Source organism: Peromyscus eremicus, chromosome 4, assembly GCF_949786415.1.
Source record: "Peromyscus eremicus chromosome 4, PerEre_H2_v1, whole genome shotgun sequence".
NCBI classification, from domain to species: Eukaryota; Metazoa; Chordata; class Mammalia; order Rodentia; family Cricetidae; genus Peromyscus; species Peromyscus eremicus.
In genome coordinates this window covers 91,444,984-91,463,598 of record NC_081419.1, presented here as the reverse complement: position 1 = coordinate 91,463,598, position 18,615 = coordinate 91,444,984, and the positions used below count along the sequence as shown (strand labels likewise).

The window sequence follows — 18,615 nt, the reverse complement described above, 5'->3', positions numbered from 1 at the left end:
GGACATGTAATACTGGTTCCCGTATTTATTTATTTCAAGATGTGTAAATGCAATTTCATCCTCTTCCATGGAAATGCTGAACTGGAGCCAGAAGTTACTGACGCAGAAGCTCTTTAATATGCTCCTGGAGGAAACCACATCATGTACCCCCCATAAAGCTGGAGGTTCATACCATTCCAGATGAACCACAGAGATGAATACTGACTCCTTACCCAAAGGCAAGCCTCCTGGGAAATAGGTTTTCCTGTCCTACTAACCAGAGACGGCAAGGGTATACAGAGCCTGTGGACTATTTCAAGTAGAATGTTATTTCTCTGCACTTCATCTCCATGCTAAATGTATACAGAAATGACAGGTAGTAATTTCCCATGCCCAGAAAGTACAGTGTTGAGATCTATCCCATACCATGATACTCCTCCCATCTCCTGCCTCCTTGCCAACCTTGTGAAGACCTTTAACAAAAAGAGAATGTGCCAAAGAAGAGCCCACTTGAAGCCTTGGTTTTAATTTAAAAACAAAACAGCACTTATTTATTCATTAATAAACTGGTTATTTTGAAGATATTTAATGATAAGCTTGAATATGTTATATTCCTATACAGACCTTAACAAAGATCTTGGAAATGTCAGTATTCCACAAGATGGCAGAGTAGGCTGATTTAGACTGATAAGCCCAGTTTTCCCCCATGGGTCTTTAATACCCATCTTTTCAAGTCCATCAGCCTGGTTAGTTAGTTAGTGAGCAGGCTTCCTTGCCTGTGTGTCTTGGGGTTGAGCTGGTCCTAGGAACAGAGTGTGAGGAGAAAATCCTGAGTTGCATCGCATGTATTTGCCGGCTTCAGTAAGAGGGTATCAACAGACAGAAGGAAAAGAATCACAGTTAAAGCATAGCAGAAATACCTTTAGGTGGTGTATATGTGACAGACTTTTTTCTATAATAATCATACGATATTGCTATGGGTTGTTTGCTAGATTAAGAAAGAGAAAAAGCACAAGGTGTGGGGGAAGAAATCTAACTAAACCTTACAGAATTTAAACAAAATTCCGTCTTTATCTGAAGTAAATTTTCTTCATAGACACTTCCAAAGTATTCCTCTTTTTGCTTATCAATAAAGATTCAATAGGGCTGGAGAGCTCTCTCAGCAGTGAGAAGCATGTGCCGCTATTGTGGAAGACCTGAGTTCAGTTCCCAGCACCCACATCAAGTGGCTCACAATTGTCTAAAACTCCAGCTCCAGAGATCTGACTCCATCTCCTTTGTGGATACCTGTACTCAGGTATACATGATGCATACACACACACACACACACACACACACACACACACACACACACACACATTTTTTAATTAAATAAATAAGCATGATAGCAGGTGCAGTGGTTTGAATAAGAATGGTCCATAAGCTTATACATTTGAATGCTTGACCATAGGGAGTGGCACTACTTGAGAGGGATTAGGAGGTGTGGTCTTGTTGGAGTAGGTGTGGCCTTGTTGGAGTGTGTCACTGAGGGGGTGGGCTTTGGATTTCAAAAGCTCAAGCCAGGCCCAGTGTCTCTCTCTCTTCCTGATGCCTGAAGACCAAGAGGTAGAACTCTCAGCTCCTTCTCCAGTACCATGTTTGCCTGCATGTCACCATGCCCCCCACCATGATGACAATGGACTAAACCTCTGAACCTGCAAGCCAGCCCCAATTAAATGCTTTCTTTTATAAGAGTTTCTTTGGTTATGGCATCCCTTCATAGCATATAACTCGGACTAAGACTGCAGGAGTGAATTTCACTGATACTGAACAGTGACTCCACAAGTAGTTTTAAACCTCATCCTGCATTGTTTTTCTGTATAGCACTTTATCAGACAGAATTCAACCAGAAAAAGAGAAAATCGGTGACGATAACACAGTGGAGTTTGTTGCAAGGAATTGTTGACCTGGGGACTGTGGGGCTGCCTCAGGTCCAGCGTCCACAGGCCTGACCTCCACAGAAGGCACATTAGCCACTTGAGAATGGACTGAAGCTGCAGGACACAAATGAATTCTCCTCTCCAACAAGCCTCAGCAGCCCATCCCACCCTGCTTTTTACAATTTTATACAAGAATGCAATACCTTACTGCCCCCTCCTTACAACTCCTCCTAGATCTCTATCTCCAAAATGCCCCTCTAAAATTCATGTCCTCCTTCTTCTAATATATTATAATATTTTTCTAGTGATATATATGATATATAATGTGTATATATGATATGTGTCATATATTGTATATAATACATGTGTGTATGTGTATACATATATACTTATACAAATTGGTCCAATCAATGCTGCCTGTATTCACAGGGACTCAGGCTGAAGAAAACTGACTTTCTTTACCTTGACAGCCCTCAACTGCCTGTAGTTAGGGATGAGACTTTTTGAGCCCTTCTCCCATTTTGCAGGTAAATGGATGAAACTGGAAAATATTATGCTGAGTGAGGTAACCCAGGCCCAGAAAGACAAATGCCACACATCATACTCTTTCTCATGAGTGGAATCTAGCTCTGAATCTTTTGGTTTGTGAATGTTATTCTGAGTAACTATAGAAGTCAGGATATAGAAAGGAACCCTGACATAGCAGTCCCATTTTAACTCCCTTCAGCTTATTGAATCAAACTCAACAGCCTGTGGGGTTCAATTGTTTTAAAGCCAAGTATCAAAGGACTCTTATTATATCTACAACTACATCCACAATATCTCAATTAGTGTGTACTTGGACATTTAGAAAGTATAGTCTATCAAAATTGGCACATAAAAGAACAATAAGTGATTGGTATTTTACTGTTTATTTCTTCTCTTCCCTCACTAGAATATAAGCACCATGATGATATTATTATTAGTAGTAGTAGTAGTAGTAGTAGTAGTAGTAGTAGTAGCAGTAGTAGTAGTAGTAGTAGTTTTGTTTACTGCTGTAGAATAGTTCTCTACCCCCTTTATCTATTTAGTTGCTTTGTTTTCAGGTCTCTTTTGCTCAAATGCACTATGGAAACCTGAAATGAAATATTGAAGGAGTTAAGGAGATGGTTCAGTGGGTAAAAACACTTATTTCACAAGCACGAGGACTTGAGTTCAAATCCTCAGAACTCATTTGAAAAGTCAAGCATGATTATACTTCCGTCCGTAACCACGGGCCTGGGTTGGGGAGACGGGATGTCCCTGAAGCTTGCTGGTCACCAGCCTAGCGCCAACTTCAGTGACTGACTCTGTATCAAGGGACTAAGGTGCAGAGTGACAGGAAAGGACACCTAACATTATCACTCAGAGCAGTGTCACAAAATCCCTAGCTATCCCATTCCATTCCACCCAGGACATAAATCATTCTTTGGCACCTTGCTTCCACACTATGTATTCTACCCACCCATTAGTCACTTAGCAGCTACATTAGTGATCAGATTGAGATTCAAAGTGATTATCTACACAATCATTGTGTAGTCAAACAGTGCTATGTCACAATGCCCACATCATGCACCTTTCCTCATCTCATTTCCTAGACACCGACCGATGATGCCACATCTGCACAAGAAGGAAGGACATGTTACAAATGGTATTCTGAAAGAAAAAGACCAAATATATCTAATATTTATGACAGTGTATTATTATAATTCCTTTAATACTGTTGTTTTTAATTTCTTATGGTATGAGATTTATATATTTTAATAGATGTGTATATGTAGGAAAACACTGGAACATATAGGTATTGGTATTGCCTACAGCTTTGGGCATGAACTGGGGGTATCTTAAGAGTTAATCCTCAAACTACTATATTTTTCAACAATTATATCTAGTGAATGAGAAGCAGTTCATAAATCTGGAATTATGGAACTACTGAGGGAATGACTGGCTTTCTGGACACAAGGCGCACACACACACACACACACACACACACACACACACACACACACACACACAAGCTCCATGTTGGTCTCTGGTATTCAACACAATTCCCAGAATGGAGTAAGTAATTGTACCTGCTCTGAATTCATGTGATGATAGAATAACAGATGATGGGGTGTGTTCTTTCCTTACCTACAGAATTCCAGAGCTCAGAGGCATCTGGTCTTTATGGAAAAAGGATGGTCACAGAGAGCCAGAGACAGTTTTCAGCACCTCCTATTACTTAGATGAAGAGGAAAAGCTGTGGGTACCACCACACCCCTGCTGGGGCCGGTGAGGGGGTGAAGACAGGAGGGGATGTAAACAGTTGCCTCTCCTTCTTGGAATGCTTCTGGGAATAGCTCAATATAGCACTGTACAAGGTAGGAAGGTCTCAAAGTACACCCTTCAGGGTGCTTCGCTTCTGTGTGATAGTCCAATGGGAAGGTCTTGGATTTTCAGTGTAAATAACACATTCAAACACAGAAACAGGCCTGCGCCCTTAAATCAGTCTTCATCTGCTGCAGCCCCTGAATGAAGTAGGCATCTAGTGCCACTGGGCTGTGTCTTTTGGAGGACAGAGCCATGGGACGCCTCTTGACCACAGAGGGATATTTCTATTTACATCGAGGATGATAATTACACATGTCATCCTTTCAACATGGCACATGTTTCCTCTTTTTAATCCTTAAGAAAGAAAAAGTTTTCCTACCAAATCTGTCATTACCAAGTGGTATTTTCTTCTAGATCTATGCAGGGACCTACCGCCATGCCAACTCAGCAAATACAAATCTCTCTCTCTCTCTCTCTCTCTCTCTCTCTCTCTCTCTCTCTCTCTCTCTCTCACACACACACACACACACACACACACACACACACACACACACAAATAAGCAAGAATGAAAGGTGAAAATATGGGAATAACCAAGGAATAGAATGTTTATTTAATGCATGTCTACACTATAAAGAAATTGTACTCAGTAGGTTGAAGCATCTGTAGACAAGAGACTAAGAATTTGGTGCTAAAAGAAATAATACTCATAAAATATGGCAGTAGAGCTGGGAAGTTGTAAGATGGATTATATGACCCCAGTATCTGCCTATAAATTTACTTCCTTATAAAGCCATCAAGGAGCCAGGGTTCCTGGAGGAGACATGGCTAGCTAGCACCTTACACAGAAGCCAGGTAAGAAGCACTTCCTGAAAACAGAGTCACAATAAAATGGTTAGAGCAGATGAACATGGTCCTTAAAAAGATATCAGTGCCAGTTAATGCTTTACAAATGTGGAATGGACAGTTGAAATGTACGTTTCTCAGCTCACTGTGATCTAAGCATCCATCAATCATACCATCTAGGACCACTTATTGGACTGCATTGGCAGAGTTGGATGCCTTAGGATCTATCTCCCCACCCCTCCCCCAAAAGGAAGCAACCAGTCAACACTGTACAAAATCCATGAAAACTCCAGGGAAGCACTGAACTGATCTGTAAGAAGTGCTTGGGCTTTTCTTGGAGATGTTTAGCAATAGAATACTATGTAGGCTGAGTCTGAGTCTCACAAAGCTAAAAATTTGACTTTGAGCATGTTTCAGAGTCACTGGCAAAATCTATTGAATTAATTTAAATAAGAATTAAAAATAAAGACATCTGGAAAACAGATATTAGCTTAAGATGGCAGGGATCATAGCAATCTCTAAAACTCACTTCTGTCAGACTCTGCTATGCTTTCATGGGAGGCATGAATGGCTTTAAACTATCCAGTTCCACACATTAGTGTAAACAGCAGCCAAGCAGATTAGAAGGGACTTGAATATTTGGGGAAGGTTTGATTATTTCTCTGATCTCCACCTTGTTGCTGATATGATTTAAGAACCATGTAAAGGTGTATACAATAAAGAAAGAGAAAATAAACTTAACACAACTAAGAAAATAATGGAAAGGAAAACTAAGGTTAAACAAATAAGATGGAGCCAGGCATTAACTTAGTATTGAAACACTGGCTCCCTGGACATCGGATGGAATGTATGAATGTGAGAATTGTAGAGAAAACCCTTAAGCTGCCTGTTCCAGCCTTTGACATCTTCTAATCTTTCTACCAATTCTTTAAACATTGTGGATGGATGACAAAGTGGCCTCCTTCAAACTACCCAGTGTTCTCATTTTTCTCAAAGAAAGTAGTAGAAAATAAGTGGTAGCTAAGGTAGGTGAAGAAGGTAACAACGCCATAACCTTCCTGCCTGTTTTGATTCTCCAGACTAAAGTGTCTGTCTTCTCTTACTGTCTAAAGATGAAGTAGATCAATAAATATAAGTCTCCCATAGCATGCAGACATCAGCAAGGACAAGACAGGAACCTGGAAATCCAATCACCCTCGGGTTATCAGACTCTAAGCGATAAAATTAGTTTCTTCTCTCTCAAATTCAGATCAAACAAAAATGGATACAGGAATAAGAAAGCTGGGAATTAACATGTCATCCTTACTCTTTGTGTAGCTAAATTTAAGGATGCATTTTGAGTGACAAGCAGAATATGGTCCTATAAATAGAACTTATGTTCTGAAGTACAGACCTCCGCACTGCAGAAGCAGAGAGCACTGTGTAAGCTACAAGTGCTTGAACCAAGCAGAAGGACCCAGATAGGAGGTAGCACCACATAGACAGGACCAAGAAGAGGCTGGGCCATGCAAAGTCTGAGCTGCTTCTCCATCTCACTTATTAGATGAGTGTCCTCCCATGGGCCAGGCAGGAGTAACAGCTGAGATCAAGGAGAGAAACAGCTCACAGCTTTATAATTGTATTAGTTACTTTTCTGTTGCTATGATAAAAAACAAAAAAACAAAACACAACCAAGGCATCTTAGAAAAGAAAGTGTTCAGGCTTACAGTTCCAGCGGGATTAGAGTCCATCATGGCAGGAAGACATGACAGCAAGTGGCAAGGGTCAGGAAGCCAAAGGCTTGCACCATGAATGGCAAGCACACAATAGAGAGAGCAAACTCAAAATGACATGAGTCTTTAAACTCTCAAATCCTGCCTCCAGTGAGGGCCATGGTTAGAGGGGCCACACCTCCTAAGCCTTCCTAAACAGTTCCACCAACTGGGGACCAAATACTCAGATGTCAGAGACTATGGAGGATAACTCATCAAAACCATCACAATCACTGCGCTTCCCTATCTCCCAAGGATGGAACACAAGCACTTTACCTGAAGGACCAGCATGGAGCTGTGTCATTATAACTTCCAACAGACAAATAACACTGGGTCTATGTACAGAGAAGGATAGGAAGTATAACTATGATGGCTGACCCATTCCTGAAGTCCAGTCCGATGCCCAAGGACACAGATACATATGAGGCATCTAACCAGGTACATGAGGCAAGACTACTTCTGAATTTGTCTTTCCCAAGAGTTTTAGAGTCTTCAGAATTGGAACAGCCACATACTAATGTGACATCTGTCAATGTCTCTCTTCCTTCCTGTAGCAGTCACACATGCTGAATAGTAGTGTATTTGGCTGTCTCTTCATGCAAAGCTCTCTGATGTCCTCCATGTACAATGAGTAGTTCCCACTTCTTAGCCTGTCTCAAAGAGCTGCATTATGTGATCCAGCACCTGCCATTTCTTTCTTTGTGTGTGTGGTCCAGCACCTACCATTTCTTTTCTCTCTCCCCCTCACAAGCCCCTTCCCATTCACTTTTTTTCTGAAACATCAGCTGGTCCCATGGCACTTTCTTCTCACTAGAACATTCTGCTCCTCCTCTGTTGCTGGTTCACTCTAACCCATCTCCATTTCCTCCAGAAAACATTCTCCTCACACTTGCTTAGAAAAGTGCTGTGTTTAGAAGGTAAAATGTACCCCCACAAGCTCATGTATTTGAACACTGGGTATTCAGATGGTGGTGCTATCCGAGAAGGCTATAGAACCTTTAGTGAGTTGAGTTTTGCTAGAAGAAGTGGGTCACAGGATAATGGCTTTGTAGTTTTACAACCCAGCGCAGCTTCTTGTTCACTCCTTGCTTCCTGCCTGTGGAGGCAAGGTGAGCAGCGTCATCCTGCTTCAGCCAATCTGCCTTCCCCATCGGAAAAGAACCTATCTCCTGGAACTCGGAGGCAGAAGAAACTTTCCCTTCCTTACATGTCTTAATGTCTGGTATTTTGTTGCAGTAAAGATAAAAGTATTTTTATCATTTTTATGCATTTGCTTCCCTGGGATTCCCTTGAATTTTCTCTTCACACATTACTGTTTTGTATGTCAACGTTTGGGCTGAAATTCATATTTCACAGAGTCAGAGACTATGTCAATCTTTCAGTAATCGTTTATTACCAGCACACAGCACCATCTTTGGAACACCAAGGATGCAGAATAAATTCTACTAATTACAAAGTGAATGAGAGAGGCTCTTCCCTAACTAAGGGCTCCAATCATCACCCGGGATCCTTTTAGTCTACTAAGGGACACAGATGCAAAGCAACAAGAAATACAAATTCTAAGATCCAGCTACCGATGTGATGTTATTATCAGTGCTGTTCCCTGGTAAAGTCTCCAGGAGCCAGAGAACTTGGAAGTCAGCCGCACCCTCTTTTCTGCAAAGTTAAAAACCTTTCAGCCCTCTTCTCCTCAAAGCCTGCCCTCCCAAGTGGCTTATTAGTTCACGTAGGACTCCGGAGTCAACAAGGTGGTCTTTGTTCGGTCACATATGCACTGCTCTGTTTTTGTCCTCACCGGCCTTGGTCTCGCCAGGCTGGCTGTAGAACTTTCCACCAAAGCTCATACTCTTAAAATATTTAAAATCCTCACATTGCTATTCCCTTCCAAGATGACCCTTGTGACAATCTCTTTCTATTTACCCCTCTCACAATTGCCAAGGCAACCATCTTGATGTTTTCTCAGGCATCACCTGCTGTATCAAATAAAGGACTTGTCTTTGCAATCGGGTTTGTATTATGGATCCAAGAGTTGAGCTTCAGAGGGATCTGAAAAACACCTCAAGACATTTACAGAATTTTGTACAAGCATATATTTTTATTTTTCAATTTTTATTATTAATTAATTATTTTTCCCCTGGCATGATTACAGTTTCCCCTCCCTCCTCTCCTCTCAGTTCCTCCCCCCAACCTCCCTTCCTCACCATCCACTCCTTCTCCTTTCTCTTCAGAAAAGTGCGGGCCTCCCATGTGTATCAGCCAGCTATGGCATATCAAGTGGCAGTAAAACTAGGCACCTCCTCTCCTGTTAAGGATGGATGAGGTAACCAGGAGGAGGAAAGGGTCCCAAAAGCAGGTAACAGGTCAGTCTCATGTAGGCCTCCTGATTGGCAGTTCAGTCTCTGTGAGTCCCTATGAACCCAGCTTAGTTGATTCTGTGGGTTTTCTTGTGATGTCCTTGGTTTCACGAGCTCCCATAATCCTTTCTTCCTCCTCCTCTTCCACAGGATTCCCTGAGATCTACATAATGTTTGGCTGTGGGTCTCTACATCTGTTTCTATCGGTTGCTGGGTGAAGCCTCTCTGATGACAAGTGGGCTGGGCAGCAATCTATGAGTACAGCAGACTATCATTAGGAATCATTTCACTGACTTTTTTTTCTTTTTTTGGCAGTCATATTTGGTTCTGTCCTAGGCCTCTGTCCAGCCTGTGGGTCCTAGTCCTCCAGGCATTGTCAGGGGTGGGCTCCCTCTCATAGTATGGGTCTCAAGCTGGACCAGTCGTTGGTTGGACATTCCATAATTTATGTGCTACCTTTGTCCTGGCATATCTTATAGGCAGGGAAAATTGTAGGTCAGAGGTTATGGGGCTGGGTTGGGGTCCCAATCCCTCCACTGAAAGTCTTGTCTGATTACAGGAGATGCCTAATTCAGGTTTTGTATCTCCTACTGCCAAGGTTCTTAGTAATGTCACCCTCATAGATTCCTGGGAGTTTCCATTGTACTAGGTTTCTAGCTCATCCCAGCCATGCCTCTGATCCCAGCTGTCTTTCCCACTTGTTCAAGGATGTTCATAGCAGCTTGGTTTGTAATAGCCAGAAACCGGAAACAACCTAGATGTCCATCAACTGAAGAATGGGTAAAGAACATGTGGTACATTTCACAATGGAGTATTTCTCATATGTTAAAAACAATGACATCATGAAATTTGAAGGCAAATAGATGGAACTAGAAAATATAATCCTGGGTAAGGTAACCTAGACACAGAAAGACAAACATGCTCACTTATAGGTGGATATTAGCTGCAAAATAAAGGATAACCATGCTACAATCCAGAGATCCAAAGAAGCTAAGTAACAAAGGAGGCTCAAGGGGAGACTGATGAATCTCACTGTGAAGGGGAAATAGAATAGACATCACAAGTGGATGGGGAGGAAGGAGTCTGGATGTAGGGTTGGACATGAGAACAGGAAGAATCAGGTTGGGAGAGGATGGAGAGAAGGAGTACTGGGAACATACATCTTTCTCAGGAGAAGATAATGGTTTTGACTAGATGCTTAAAATCCCATGGTTCCAATAGCCTTGTGGCTGCATAGATTCAGTTTTAAGGCTCCTTTAAAACATCTTTTAATTGTTCTTAACCAATGGCTTTCTCTTTTCTAAACATTTCTTCACTGAAGCTATCCCTGGGCTTGGAGAATCTTTCTCATTTGTGACATCATCTATCCTATTTTCCATCTTAACCTCTCTCCCAAGGGAGGAAGACAGTATCGGTGACGATAAAGAAAGGAAAAAATCTTCATTTATACCTTTCAGTGAATCAGGGATTAGAAATTTTGGGTTCTGTATCTAATTACAATAAAAACCTAGGGTTCTATATCTAGATATGCATGTATGTGTGTGGCCACATTCTTCCATTTCCAACACACTGACAAATGAAAAGAACAGAAAGAGGGTGTGGACTAGGTAAATTCTAAGCCTTTTCAAGCTTTAGAACATGTGCAATCACAGGAAATCCAGCCATACAGACAGAGATGATGCTATGGTTCTTATATGTATGGACACAAGCTATGTGGATACAACCTACTGTGCTCTGTGTTCTAGAAGTGTGTGTGTGTGTGTGTGTGTGTGTGTATGTGTGTGTGTGGTGTTGGATAATATACAGGCAATATCAGAATGCTGTCCTTTGTGTATTCTTTTTACTTTATAATTATCACCCACCTTTTGCACATCAGGTGCTAGAAAGATCTCAGAACAATGACAGAACAGCTCTCGAAGTAGACTTTGACATCCTTAGCATAAAGCACATATTGCATAGATTTTTCTTTAAAGGCATGCATGACAATATAGAGCTCATTTTTCTTGTTCTGGACTTGATTTATATTGACCAGGTAAAGAAACAGTGATGCTAAGGCATCAGTGTGTCCCTGGAGAAGGGGTTAACACTGCCATTCACCCTCTGGCAACACCAGGTTAAAACTCTACATTTGGAGAAAGTCCATGTCTTGTGTGAGTCCTGAGGGAGTGATGAATCCCTCCATCCTTGCCATTACTGTATGGCATCAGAAGGAGAAAGGGGAGTTGAAGATAGTGCCCCAAACGTGCATCGCCCAAGAACAACACTGAAGCATCTTTTCACTGGATTAGCATTCTCTGTCATCTTTGTGCTGACAGAGGAGTAGCGGTAGGACTGTGCCTTTAAAGACCATGGCTCTTCAGCAACTAATGAGACAAGAATTCTGGCATCAACATAAAATTACCTAAACTCCTCGGGATGCTTTCAGATTTTACAATTCAAAGATTCATCCGAACGTATAGCCTTCTTCATGCAAGGCTGGGATTCTTCTACTGAGCTATATCCTTGGCACTAAATCTATCTTCTTAAAGTTAGAGACTATATTTAATTAAGAACATGTGCTGTGATAGTTATTCTCAGATTTCTTCATTTTCATGTATTGAAATAACTAGTGGACACCTAATTCAATGCAACTTCTTACATATATCAAGATGTTAGTAACATCCAAAAACCATAGCAACACCCTAGCAATTAAGCTCCTTTACCATGGGAAACATGTCTGAGGTCAGTAGAAAGGTACAGCTGTGATGGCAACCATGTCTCTGAGCTCTCTGAACTGACAAGGTAAGTCCTACACATGGATTTATCTGCACACAAGGACAAGGTACCACTGTGTACACATCTACACATGGCCACAGACCCACAGGCAGCCCCCACAACACCTTCCCTTCAGGGCATCACAAGAAAAACAAGCCACTGTGCTGAAACCACACTGATGCTCATTATTCTAACACCAGGGGAAGAAATATTAATGCAATAAAGGTTTAGAAAGAACCGAAGTACAAACCCTGCAATTTTACATCTGCAGTCCCATTTTACACACCGTGAAGGGACTAGTCCAGAATGGGGCAGATCGTGGTCCTGGATGTGGGGCTTGGCACTTATACCCGCTCTGTTTTATTGCAGAGAAGAAACATATGTAGAAACCATCAATCACCACAAGGCACCATTTCTGCTTTAGCATCACCATTGACTCAGGAGTGGAAAGCACACTTTTTAGCTCTGCAGTTCTAAAGTTTTAGGAGAATATACAAACTCTAAGACATGTTCCTTACCTCTCCCCTTCATTTCTTCTTTGAGAAATTCAGCTTATTTTCCCATTAATTATCATGCAGTAACTTCAGCTATGTGGGATTTTACAGAAGCAAATAAATTTCCTTCAAATATTTATTTTCATCTACTTCTCTACTAGTGACCACAATATCCTATTACGTCAAAATAATTCACCATTTAAAATGTAAGAAAGGTAATTAAAAATCAACTACCACTTAAATGATTAGCCATTAAAATATAATTAGAAATGTAATGTAAGATGTAAAATGCTGTTTAGGGACTTACTTTTTAAAATATTCATCATGGCTCAGAAAAATTCATGCCTCATGAATTTTCATGCCTCAGTGGTGTCTCAGTGGGTGACCTCTAGTTTGAAGGAAAAAGGAACACATCCACAAAACCAAAGGTGGGCTTCCCTCAGAACCAGAAGAGAGGACTCTGAGGAGGATCTGAGCAGTGACAGAGATGTGACTTTGGCATTCTGAGGTGGCATTTGTGCCAATGGTACTAGCATCACATCAGTGCCTTAATGGACCCAGAACTGCCTACGGCGGAGCAGGGACTTCAGAGTGAGGATGTCTCAAGCTTCCCTGAGTACGTACATGCTTCCCACTGAGTTCTTTTCTCTCTTTCTTTCTTCATTTCTCTCTCTCTCTCTCTCTCTCTCTCTCTCTCTCTCTCTCTCTCTCTCTCTCTGTCTGTCTCTCTCTCTCTCTCTTGAGACAAGGTTTTCTCTATGTAGCCCTGGCTGTCCTGGAACTCACTCTGTAGACCAGGCTGGCCTTGAGCTCAGAGATCTGTCTGGGTGGTATTAAAGGCATGCACCACTACTGCCCAGCCTCTGAGGGTTCTCTCTCTCTCTCTCTCTCTCTCTCTCTCTCTCTCTCTCTCTCTCTCTCTCTCTCTCTCTTTCTCTCTCTCTCTCTCTCTCGTGTGTGTTTGTATACACATAACTTATTTTACATCCTGATACATATGTGTGTGTGTGTATGTGTGTGTGTGTGTGTATGTGTGTGTGTGTACACATAATTTATTTTACATCCTGACTGCAGTTTCCTCTCCCTCCTCTCCTCCCAGTCTCTCACTCCTTCTCCATTTCTATTCAGGAAAGGACAGGTCTCCCATGGTTATCGACAAAATTGTAGTAAGACCAAGTACCTCCCCTTGTGTTTAGGCTGAGCAAGGCAACCTAGTATAAGGAACAGGATCCCTAAAGTCAGAAAACGAGTCAGAGACAGCCCCTGCTCCCACTGTTAGGAGTCCCACAAGAAGACTAAGCTACACAACTGTCACACACACATATATAGTAGGCCTAGGTCAGTCCCATGCAGGTTCCCTGACTCTCGTTTCAGTCTCTGTGAGCCCCTACGAACCCAGATTAGTTGATTCTGTGGGTTTTCTTGTGATATCCTTGACCCCTCTGGCCCCTACAACCCTTACAATCTATGATTATCATTAGGCATCATTACATTGACATTTTTTCCTCCAGTCGTGTTTGGTTCTATCCTAGGTCTCTGGGCCATTCAGCCTCTAGGTCCTTAGAATGTTGAAAAAAACAGTTATCACCTACACTGGTGAGTGTCTGGAAAAGGTATTTTCTTTCCAAGACCCTGGGACTCTATCAAATTAGTTTCTTTTGTGAAATCAGCTGGTCACTTTCAGAGAAAGGATCTGGTTATATAATGTGATGCTTAAGCTTATCATCACTTATTTGAAAGATGTTTCATATATAAGTCAGCCATCTTAAAGTTATCTTGAAATCCAGCATCTCTCCTGTTTTCTATTTGGAAGTTGTTTATCATGTTCCATCATGGTGGTGTGTGTGGAAGTGTTTGTTACAGATAGCTCCTGTCTTCAGGTATACAGTAGGAAGCCTCCACTGTTGAACAGTCCCAGAACTTTCTTAAGGTAAACTTAGAAGTTACTCCTTTGAACATATGAAATGTGACTACTTCTCCCAGCTTTCAACACTCTCTTGAGTCAAGACACTCTCTTGCATTCCCTACAGATTTTGTCTGTGATTTCCTTTCTCTGCAGAGCTACTAAAACAATAAAAAAAAAATTACTAGGATTATTTCCTAGGCCACCCTCAACCACCCATGTCCAGCCAATGGGTCTCATTTAGAAAAGGACTAAGTGTTCAAGGTCCATATGCAGGACCAACTACCTAGGCGCCCAACCAGAGCAGCTACTCAGGGTCCTGGATTCATAAGATCCCGATGCTTGGACTTAACATTTTGCATTGGAGCTCATCAGTTCTCACAATACCTCTTTGAATTTGAGTTTTAGAAACGAAGGCCAAACAGACAAGGAGGTGTGTGTTCAGGGCTTAGAACCTCAGTTCATGGGCAATTCTTCATCACATCAGTGCCTGCCTCCCAGGATGGGTTTGACTGCTTGCTCCCCACTCTTTTGATTACCAGCTTCCACCCAACCTCATCCTTTCTGCCTCTGACAACTGAGCAAAAGTCTGGCACCTGAGGAGGATCTGGACCTGGCTGGTAACCACAGTGCTTTGAAAAGTGATTAGGTTGAGGAAAGGAAGCCATCCCCCCACTCCCATAATCTCAGTACTGAGCATCTCTCAACAAAATAATTGAGATCCCTTGGGTACCACCTCTTATCCATTATGGGGTAGGAAAGCCCATGGGAAGGCTTCCCCGTACCCTGAGGACACAGTACAGCCCATTAGTCTACAGTCATTGGCAGGAGAAAGAATCCTGGAGTCAATGAACTTCCCATACATATCCAGAATGGAATCCCTTGATCTCATGAAGTGTGTGCTCATCTCCAAGTGTGCTCATTCACAGGGAGAGGCCATAAATAGCAAATAAAACACCATGATAGACTGAAAAGAAAAAAGGTTTTTAACTCTGTACCCTTAAACTATTTACTGTTTCTTGATTCTAAACATTTTTGTTTTGTACAGGGAATCCTTATGTGCTCAGTCTTCCTTATGTATCATCACTGGCCCTCCCTGCATCTCATCAGCTCCTGCCCTGATTTCCTCCAGTGTTCCTCTCAGGCAGCCCAGAGCTGAAGGTCAGAACATGTCAACCTCAGTCCTGGTATTCAAGCTCTCCTTTTCTGTCTCCCCTGCCAGAAACACTATGTCCCCCACCATTTCTTCACTTTGATGTCTTTTTGCCTCAAATATCACCCCCTAGAAACTAATTCCTAAGAATCACCATCTTCCCTGCATGGAATGGAGATGTGTGCCCCCCCCACTAATCAAGCTTTATCTCCTTACTCAGCTTTGCTTCTCTTTAGACCCCAAAGTCAGCTAACTCACAGTGGGCATGTGCTCTTCTGTATACTAGACTGACTGTATGTTGACGATTACAGAGGATTCTTTTCCTACCCTTGTTTTCAAGAAATCTGTGCTGAACAACACTAGGTGGTCTAGGCACAACTCATCGCAGAAGTGAGATGGGAGATGAGGCACCAGCAACCACTGAGTCCATTCCACCAGACTTCAGGGATGCTTTTAAAGGCAATCTAATCTTTCCCGTGCCCCACTGGGGCCATATGAACCAGCAGCCCAAGTTTGGAAGCAGTGGTTCCACAGATGCCTCCACTGTTTACAGCTTCCCGGCCAATTTCTCCAGCCCTGTGAACTGCTCTTGTTTTCCTTCAAGTCCATCAAATCCTGTTTAGCAGGAAACATTTGATGATGACGAGGAGATCTTCCAGTCTGTGTTCCTCTCTGCCATGACTAGACTAGTTTATAACTTATGTCACTTAAGGATTCTTGGAGTTATTCAAAGACACAATAAGTAAGCAATAGTAAATTAGCAGTCCCACAGTGAAGTCAGGGTCCCTGTGTTTGTAAGTTACACAGTTGTGTCCCTCCACAAAATGAACTTTGGGTCTGGGGCCACCAATGAGGCAGAAAAGAGTCTAATAAATAAATCACCAAAAACAATAAATAATTAAACAAATTAAATAAAACTATTAAGCAGAACAAAACAGGCAAACCTCTGTGGACATGGGACCATAGTCCAGTGTACTCTGTTTATACATCCTCAACTCAGCAAAGGATTGGTATTTAATACTCAAAGAATTCAGTCTCTTTGAGCAATTATACCTGCCTTATTTGAGGCCAGAGGAAGACCCTTCTAAAGGGAGCTATTGAGGTCATGTTTACCCTTGCAGGCAGGCTTCTGCGCTTCACTATCTTGTCATCATGAGCCATGTGCCTGGTAGGGAGGTCTGTAAATCACATCACTGGCCACAAGAGTGACAAGCTGTGCATGGAAATAAATAGCTAAGACACAGTGGGAAGAAGAAAGACTTTTTCAAGACATGTGTTCTTCTCAAGGAAGTATCTTCCAGAAAGAGTTAAGTTATTTTATGCTTTGCATAAAAAAACAAGGTCAAACGGGGATCGCCCAATGATGGAGAAATGGAAGAGATCTACATGAACAGCCTGGACATGAGTAGGGGTGGTGAGGGGCGAGGGTCAAGGGAAAGAGAGCTTGGGGGAGTGGGAGATCCCAGTTGGATCAGCAGCGGAGAGGGAGAACAGGGAATGGGAGACCATGGTGGATGGGGACCACAAGAAAATAGGAGGAAGTGGGGTGCTGGAGGGGCCCACAGAGATCCACGAAGATACCCCCACAGCAGACTACTGGCAATGGTCGAGATACAGCCCGATCTGACCTACTCTGGTGATGGCATGGCCAAACACCCTGGTTGTCGTGCTAGAAACCCCATCCAACTACTGAGGGATCTGGATGCAGAGGTCCATGGCTGGGCCCCGGGTGGATCTCTGGGAGTCCAATTAGCGAGAATGAGGAGGGTTTATATGAGTGAGAATTGTTGAGACCAAGGTTGGATGAAGCACAGGGACAGATGGCCGGATGAATGGAAACATATGAACTATGAACCAATGGCTGAGGGGTCACCAACTGGATCAGGCCCTCTGAATGGGTGAGACAGTTGATTGGCTTGATCTGTTTGGGAGGCATCCAGGCAGTGGGACCAGGTCCTGTGCTCATCGCATGAGTTGCCTGTTTGAAGCCTGGGGCCTATGCAGGATCGCTTGGCTCGGCCTGGGAGGAGGGGACTGGACCTGCCTGGACTGGGTCTACCAGGTTGATCTCAGTCCGTGGGGGAGGCTTTGCCCTGGGGGAGGTGGGAATGGGGGGTGGGCTGGGGGGAGGGGGGGTGGAGGGGGGAGAACGGGGAAATCCGTGGCTGATGTGTGGAACTGAATTGTATTGCAAAATAAAAATAAAAATTAAAAAAAAAAAACAGGGTCAAGTATTAGCCCCAACATCTCTGCCAGTGTTTGAGAATTTGCAATGCCTTTTTCTTGTCACAAGTAGACATGTGGTGTTGGCACAGTTCCATACAGGAAGAAAACTCCATAAATAACAGAAAACTGACCTAACAACCAGCACAAATGAATTTGGCTTGGTTCTTGAGTTCATCGAGGTCCTGTTTTCCAGGGCAGAGAACAAATAGTAATTGCCATTGACATTGATTTTCAGACCCCCATGTTTCAGCTGGTCTTTTAAGAACCAAGTCACCAACAGCATACAACTGTGTACATTGGCTACAATTGATTGGTTGGATTAACCATAACCCTGTAGGTCTTACGTGTGTTGCTATTTGTTTTCCTTTTTTTGTTCTGAAGTTCTTGTCTTCTCCCCTCTTATGATAAACCATCTTTAAAGTTACGTAGTTCATCAGGGTAATTGCCTTTTGCATAAAAATACAGCATTTGACAGACATGAGCCTTCTTGGCAAACTTCATCTGTGTGTATGTATATATGTACATATACATTAATGTAAGTGTGTGAATATACTCTACTTTATGGAATATGCATTTGAGTTAAGGCTGAGACAAGAGATGAATGAGGAGGAATGGTCAGGGTCAGCGGCAGCAGGCCACTTGTATGAATGAGCCTGGATATGCCTATTACAGAATTTCCTCTGGTCATTAATCCATACAAATTCATTATTTGAACCTTGTTTTTTCTCAGATGTTCATTAAGTCAGATATTTTCTATCCCAACATGCATAATTAAAATTTGAGCTGTTCATATAGCCCTGCTCTGTGTCATCATGTTGCCAAGTTAAATAGCACAGAATGTGGATCAACGTAACTGTATTGATAAAGGTAACACTCGGTGGCAAAACCACAGGCTGGAACTGGAGAA

The 18,615-nt window shown here is 42.4% G+C and overlaps 1 long non-coding RNA gene across 3 annotated transcripts in view; it reads right to left on the bottom strand.

Moving 5' to 3' along the window:
* Nucleotides 1-18,615, bottom strand: part of LOC131909476 (uncharacterized) — a 224,323-nt gene that overhangs the window by 159,628 nt on the left and 46,080 nt on the right. Inside the window, exon 4 of one of the 3 annotated variants that reach the window (XR_009378859.1) lies at nucleotides 2,887-3,536. The exons of the other annotated variants lie outside the window; for them this stretch is intronic. This is a non-coding gene — a long non-coding RNA (uncharacterized LOC131909476). Of the gene's footprint in view, nucleotides 1-2,886; nucleotides 3,537-18,615 lie in introns of those variants that run through there. 3 annotated transcript variants of the gene reach the window in all.